This window comes from Schistocerca americana, unplaced genomic scaffold (assembly GCF_021461395.2).
Source record: "Schistocerca americana isolate TAMUIC-IGC-003095 unplaced genomic scaffold, iqSchAmer2.1 HiC_scaffold_773, whole genome shotgun sequence".
NCBI lineage: Eukaryota > Metazoa > Arthropoda > Insecta > Orthoptera > Acrididae > Schistocerca > Schistocerca americana.
In genome coordinates this window covers 50,001-57,500 of record NW_025726537.1, presented here as the reverse complement: position 1 = coordinate 57,500, position 7,500 = coordinate 50,001, and the positions used below count along the sequence as shown (strand labels likewise).

At 55.9% G+C, this 7,500-nt stretch overlaps 3 non-coding genes across 3 annotated transcripts in view; all 3 read left to right on the top strand.

Moving 5' to 3' along the window:
• Positions 1-3,348: 3,348 nt before the first annotated feature.
• LOC124590783 lies at positions 3,349-5,258 on the top strand. Its single transcript, XR_006976792.1, has one exon. It is a non-coding gene; the product is annotated as a small subunit ribosomal RNA (ribosomal RNA).
• Positions 5,259-5,609: 351 nt separating this feature from the next.
• Positions 5,610-5,764, top strand: LOC124590790. The gene has a single exon (XR_006976796.1). It is a non-coding gene; the product is annotated as a 5.8S ribosomal RNA (ribosomal RNA).
• A 188-nt stretch (positions 5,765-5,952) lies between these two features.
• The window catches only part of LOC124590784, a 4,222-nt gene continuing 2,674 nt past the window's right edge, over positions 5,953-7,500 (top strand). The window contains exon 1 of the ribosomal RNA XR_006976793.1: positions 5,953-7,500. This exon is cut by the window's right edge and continues 2,674 nt beyond it. This is a non-coding gene — a ribosomal RNA (large subunit ribosomal RNA).

Below are 7,500 nucleotides of genomic sequence, written 5' to 3'. Positions count from 1 at the left end.
TAACCTAACCCATATTGTACCTTAACCTAACCCATATTGTACCTTAACCTAACCCATATTGTACCTTAACCTAACCCATATTGTACCTTAACCTAACCCATATTGTACCTTAACCTAACCCATATTGTACCTTAACCTAACCCATATTGTACCTTAACCTAACCCATGTTGCGCCTTAACCTAACCCATGTTGCGCCTTAACCTAACCCATGTTGCGCCTTAACCTAACCCATGTTGCGCCTTAACCTAACCCATGTTGCGCCTTAACCTAACCCATGTTGCGCCTTAACCTAACCCATGTTGCGCCTTAACCTAACCCATGTTGCGCCTTAACCTAACCCATGTTGCGCCTTAACCTAACCCATGTTGCGCCTTAACCTAACCCATGTTGCGCCTTAACCTAACCTATGTTGCGCCTTAACCTAACCTATGTTGCGCCTTAACCTAACCTATGTTGCGCCTTAACCTAACCTATGTTGCGCCTTAACCTAACCTATGTTGCGCCTTAACCTAACCTATGTTGCGCCTTAACCTAACCTATGTTGCGCCTTAACCTAACCTATGTTGCGCCGTAACCTAACCTATGTTGCGCCGTAACCTAACCTATGTTGCGCCATAACCTAACCTATGTTGCGCCTTAACCTAACCTATGTTGCGCCTTAACCTAACCTATGTTGCGCCTTAACCTAACCTATGTTGCGCCGTAACCTAACCTATGTTGCGCCTTAACCTAACCTATGTTGCGCCTTAACCTAACCTATGTTGCGCCTTAACCTAACCTATGTTGCGCCTTAACCTAACCTATGTTGCGCCTTAACCTAACCTATGTTGCGCCTTAACCTAACCTATGTTGCGCCTTAACCTAACCTATGTTGCGCCTTAACCTAACCTATGTTGCGCCGTAACCTAACCTATGTTGCGCCTTAACCTAACCTATGTTGCGCCTTAACCTAACCTATGTTGCGCCGTAACCTAACCTATGTTGCGCCTTAACCTAACCTATGTTGCGCCTTAACCTAACCTATGTTGCGCCTTAACCTAACCTATGTTGCGCCTTAACCTAACCTATGTTGCGCCTTAACCTAACCTATGTTGCGCCTTAACCTAACCTATGTTGCGCCTTAACCCAACACACGTTGGGCCTTAACCCAACACACGTTGGGCCTTAACCCAACACACGTTGGGCCTTAACCCAACACACGTTGGGCCTTAACCCAACACACGTTGGGCCTTAACCCAACACACGTTGGGCCTTAACCCAACACACGTTGGGCCTTAACCCAACACACGTTGGGCCTTAACCCAACACACGTTGGGCCTTAACCCAACACACGTTGGGCCTTAACCCAACACACGTTGGGCCTTAACCCAACACACGTTGGGCCTTAACCCAACACACGTTGGGCCTTAACCCAACACACGTTGGGCCTTAACCCAACACACGTTGGGCCTTAACCCAACACACGTTGGGCCTTAACCCAACACACGTTGGGCCTTAACCCAACACACGTTGGGCCTTAACCCAACACACGTTGGGCCTTAACCCAACACACGTTGGGCCTTAACCCAACACACGTTGGGCCTTAACCCAACACACGTTGGGCCTTAACCCAACACACGTTGGGCCTTAACCCAACACACGTTGGGCCTTAACCTGCTCTGTAATTGTCATACGACGCGTTAAATTAGTGTAGTGTTGCCTAACTGCAACCCCCGCAATATAGTTTGCTACTCGCACTGCCCGGTCCCCAGAGTATCGCTTCATGTTAAACACCTTGCAGCTATACACTGTAATGCGGATGGCGGCAGGACGTACATGCTCAATGCCCTTCGCAGTTGTTCATTGGCATTCGCATGGCGAAGCACAGCCTACGTTGTGGTACGGCTTGTGGCAACTGTCCGCTGATGTTGTACGTCCAAATCACACACTGTACCGCACATTGGTCCTCATGTACTGAATGATACATCGTGGTACATGTGTGACCGTACCACGACTGCGCCAACAACGGCGAACCATACGGTCCAAATATTGTGCACTCAGCTACGTGTCGTCTCCCTATAAGAGCTGGATTGCAGTATGGTATGCCGTGGATGGCGATCAGCATGAGCCGTCTGTTGATGTAGTGGCGCGTGTTGTCAGACGTAGTCGTCTCTTCTCACACACCGTGATAGCATGGTGCACTGCGTTCCACATCTGCGACATGCGACAGAGGCCGGTTGACAGTCGTTCGCGCAATGGACATCGCATACGTACGGGGGCCACCTTCCACGTGTTCGCGAAGCGTGCACATGTTGTTGCGTGTATGTGGGCAGACATAGTGTGTCGTGACACCTGACACAGGCATGCAACAATCGTTGAATTTGCAAATGGCGATGGACGTCTACGTTTGCTGGTGACGTTACGCAAATGAAGAACTGGTAAACCGTTGTGGTGCGGTTGTTCTCGCTAGAGGTGAATCAGTGATGGCGACGATCGGTTGAGCTACCAACCGGTTGTTTCAGCGATACCCACCATGCCCACGAACGTGAATGGCATGTGGGTGTGAAGCGATACGCGGCGGTGGCTGGGTGGGACCGTCCCCGGCCGGTGAGGGGGGGCCTTCCGGCGTGCTGGCCGCGCGGTGCGTGGGCGCACGCGCTACAGCCGGCTGGTGGGGGCGGCCAGTGGCAGGCGCGCCGGCCGACGGAGGCGGCAGGCGGCGCAGCTGCGCGCCGGCGCACCCTGCACGCGGCGCCGTGCGGCCAAAGTAGGTCCTCGCGGGCCCGGTGCGAAGCGCGGTGGACATCTGCAGTGTGCTGGTCCGATTGAGGACTGTGTGCGCTGAGGATGCGCCGCCGCCCGGCGCTCGGCGCCGCGACGCCGTCTGCTGCTCGGTCGCCTCTGCGGTTCTCGCAGGTGGATTGTATCGCAGCTGTGCGGACGTGTTGGCGCGTGCGCTGTGCTGGGAGAGTTCGCTTCGGCACCCAAGTGGGGCTTTTGTCCTTCTGTGGCGCTGGCGTTGGAGCTGCCGGCCACCGTAGGTGGCGCGTGTTGTCTCCCGCCGGCAATGCCACGACAGCACGCTCCCGGGCCTCTGTCGGCAGCGGCAAGCTCAGTTGGGAGCACGGGTGGTCGCACCTAAAGCGTCTACTCGCCAAACTCCGGGCGATTGCGCCTCTCTCGAACCCGACCAAGTACTTAGGACGGCGCTGCGCGCCGCCGGGACCTGAGAGGGTTTCGAGGTGTATTGTGCAGGGGAGCTCAGCCTCCTCCTGTTTGCAGAATAATTGAGCGGACGCTTGCGTGTTCGCGCGGGCCCCCGGGACACACTCCCGGGCGGCCGGCTGCTCAGCTCTAGTTGACGCAGCTCCCTGGTTGATCCTGCCAGTAGTCATATGCTTGTCTCAAAGATTAAGCCATGCATGTCTCAGTACAAGCCGCATTAAGGTGAAACCGCGAATGGCTCATTAAATCAGTTATGGTTCCTTAGATCGTACCCACGTTACTTGGATAACTGTGGTAATTCTAGAGCTAATACATGCAAACAGAGTCCCGACCAGAGATGGAAGGGACGCTTTTATTAGATCAAAACCAATCGGTCGGCTCGTCCGGTCCGTTTGCCTTGGTGACTCTGAATAACTTTGGGCTGATCGCACGGTCCTCGTACCGGCGACGCATCTTTCAAATGTCTGCCTTATCAACTGTCGATGGTAGGTTCTGCGCCTACCATGGTTGTAACGGGTAACGGGGAATCAGGGTTCGATTCCGGAGAGGGAGCCTGAGAAACGGCTACCACATCCAAGGAAGGCAGCAGGCGCGCAAATTACCCACTCCCGGCACGGGGAGGTAGTGACGAAAAATAACGATACGGGACTCATCCGAGGCCCCGTAATCGGAATGAGTACACTTTAAATCCTTTAACGAGTATCTATTGGAGGGCAAGTCTGGTGCCAGCAGCCGCGGTAATTCCAGCTCCAATAGCGTATATTAAAGTTGTTGCGGTTAAAAAGCTCGTAGTTGGATTTGTGTCCCACGCTGTTGGTTCACCGCCCGTCGGTGTTTAACTGGCATGTATCGTGGGACGTCCTGCCGGTGGGGCGAGCTGAAGGCGTGCGACGCGCCTCGTGCGTGCTCGTGCGTCCCGAGGCGGACCCCGTTGCAATCCTACCAGGGTGCTCTTGAGTGAGTGTCTCGGTGGGCCGGCACGTTTACTTTGAACAAATTAGAGTGCTTAAAGCAGGCAAGCCCGCCTGAATACTGTGTGCATGGAATAATGGAATAGGACCTCGGTTCTATTTTGTTGGTTTTCGGAACCCGAGGTAATGATTAATAGGGACAGGCGGGGGCATTCGTATTGCGACGTTAGAGGTGAAATTCTTGGATCGTCGCAAGACGAACAGAAGCGAAAGCATTTGCCAAGTATGTTTTCATTAATCAAGAACGAAAGTTAGAGGTTCGAAGGCGATCAGATACCGCCCTAGTTCTAACCATAAACGATGCCAGCCAGCGATCCGCCGCAGTTCCTCCGATGACTCGGCGGGCAGCCTCCGGGAAACCAAAGCTTTTGGGTTCCGGGGGAAGTATGGTTGCAAAGCTGAAACTTAAAGGAATTGACGGAAGGGCACCACCAGGAGTGGAGCCTGCGGCTTAATTTGACTCAACACGGGAAACCTCACCAGGCCCGGACACCGGAAGGATTGACAGATTGATAGCTCTTTCTTGATTCGGTGGGTGGTGGTGCATGGCCGTTCTTAGTTGGTGGAGCGATTTGTCTGGTTAATTCCGATAACGAACGAGACTCTAGCCTGCTAACTAGTCGCGTGACATCCTTCGTGCTGTCAGCGATTACTTTTCTTCTTAGAGGGACAGGCGGCTTCTAGCCGCACGAGATTGAGCAATAACAGGTCTGTGATGCCCTTAGATGTTCTGGGCCGCACGCGCGCTACACTGAAGGAATCAGCGTGTCTTCCTAGGCCGAAAGGTCGGGGTAACCCGCTGAACCTCCTTCGTGCTAGGGATTGGGGCTTGCAATTGTTCCCCATGAACGAGGAATTCCCAGTAAGCGCGAGTCATAAGCTCGCGTTGATTACGTCCCTGCCCTTTGTACACACCGCCCGTCGCTACTACCGATTGAATGATTTAGTGAGGTCTTCGGACTGGTACGCGGCATTGACTCTGTCGTTGCCGATGCTACCGGAAAGATGACCAAACTTGATCATTTAGAGGAAGTAAAAGTCGTAACAAGGTTTCCGTAGGTGAACCTGCGGAAGGATCATTACCGACTAGACTGCATGTCTTTCGATGTGCGTGTCGTGTCGCGCAACACGCTACCTGTACGGCTCGCAGTAGCCGTGCGCCGCGTGCGGAACCACGCGTGCTTCTCAAAACTAACGCCAATGTTGTGTGGTACGAGCGCTGAAGCGCTGGAGCGGCTGGCCTGCGGCACCTGGCGCCTGGCGCCGGTTTTGAATGACTTTCGCCCGACTGCCTGTCCGCTCCGGTGTGGAGCCGTACGACGCCCATCGGCCGTGAGGCCGTTGGACACAGAACGCTTGAACAGGGGCCGCCACACGCCTACGTCCCGCCTATGCAACTGTCTTGAAAGAGACAGTGTAAACTAAGAAAAGATCACCCAGGACGGTGGATCACTCGGCTCGTGGGTCGATGAAGAACGCAGCAAATTGCGCGTCGACATGTGAACTGCAGGACACATGAACATCGACGTTTCGAACGCACATTGCGGTCCATGGATTCCGTTCCCGGGCCACGTCTGGCTGAGGGTCGGCTACGTATACTGAAGCGCGCGGCGTTTGCCCCGCTTCGCAGACCTGGGAGCGTCGCGGCCGCCTGTGGGGCCGGCCGCGCCTCCTTAAACGTGCGATGCGCGCCCGTCGCCTGGCGGTTCGCATACCGGTACTTACTCGGTAGCGTGCACAGCCGGCTGGCGGTGTGGCGTGCGACACCTCGTACAACGACCTCAGAGCAGGCGAGACTACCCGCTGAATTTAAGCATATTACTAAGCGGAGGAAAAGAAACTAACAAGGATTCCCCCAGTAGCGGCGAGCGAACAGGGAAGAGTCCAGCACCGAACCCCGCAGGCTGCCGCCTGTCGTGGCATGTGGTGTTTGGGAGGGTCCACTACCCCGACGCCTCGCGCCGAGCCCAAGTCCAACTTGAATGAGGCCACGGCCCGTAGAGGGTGCCAGGCCCGTAGCGGCCGGTGCGAGCGTCGGCGGGACCTCTCCTTCGAGTCGGGTTGCTTGAGAGTGCAGCTCCAAGTGGGTGGTAAACTCCATCTGAGACTAAATATGACCACGAGACCGATAGCGAACAAGTACCGTGAGGGAAAGTTGAAAAGAACTTTGAAGAGAGAGTTCAAAAGTACGTGAAACCGTTCTGGGGTAAACGTGAGAAGTCCGAAAGGTCGAACGGGTGAGATTCACGCCCATCCGGCCACTGGCCTCCGCCCTCGGCAGATGGGGCCGGCCGCCCGCGCGGAGCAATCCGCGGCGGGGTCGTGTCCGGTTGCCTTTCCACTCGCCGCGGGGTGGGGCCGTTCCGGTGTGCGGTGGGCCGCACTTCTCCCCTAGTAGGACGTCGCGACCCGCTGGGTGCCGGCCTACGGCCCGGGTGCGCAGCCTGTCCTTCCGCGGGCCTCGGTTCGCGTCTGTTGGGCAGAGCCCCGGTGTCCTGGCTGGCTGCCCGGCGGTATATCTGGAGGAGTCGATTCGCCCCTTTGGGCGCTCGGGCTCCCGGCAAGCGCGCGCGGTTCTTCCCGGATGACGGACCTACCTGGCCCGGCCCCGGACCCGCGCCGCTGTTGGCTCGGGATGCTCTCGGGCGGAATAATCGCTCCCGTCAGCGGCGCTTCAGCTTTGGACAATTTCACGACCCGTCTTGAAACACGGACCAAGGAGTCTAACATGTGCGCGAGTCATTGGGCTGTACGAAACCTAAAGGCGTAATGAAAGTGAAGGTCTCGCCTTGCGCGGGCCGAGGGAGGATGGGGCTTCCCCGCCCTTCACGGGGCGGCGGCCTCCGCACTCCCGGGGCGTCTCGTCCTCATTGCGAGGTGAGGCGCACCTAGAGCGTACACGTTGGGACCCGAAAGATGGTGAACTATGCCTGGCCAGGACGAAGTCAGGGGAAACCCTGATGGAGGTCCGTAGCGATTCTGACGTGCAAATCGATCGTCGGAGCTGGGTATAGGGGCGAAAGACTAATCGAACCATCTAGTAGCTGGTTCCCTCCGAAGTTTCCCTCAGGATAGCTGGTGCTCGTACGAGTCTCATCCGGTAAAGCGAATGATTAGAGGCCTTGGGGCCGAAACGACCTCAACCTATTCTCAAACTTTAAATGGGTGAGATCTCCGGCTTGCTTGATATGCTGAAGCCGCGAGCAAACGACTCGGATCGGAGTGCCAAGTGGGCCACTTTTGGTAAGCAGAACTGGCGCTGTGGGATGAACCAAACGCCGAGTTAAGGCGCCCGAATCGACGCTCATGGGAAACCATGAAAGG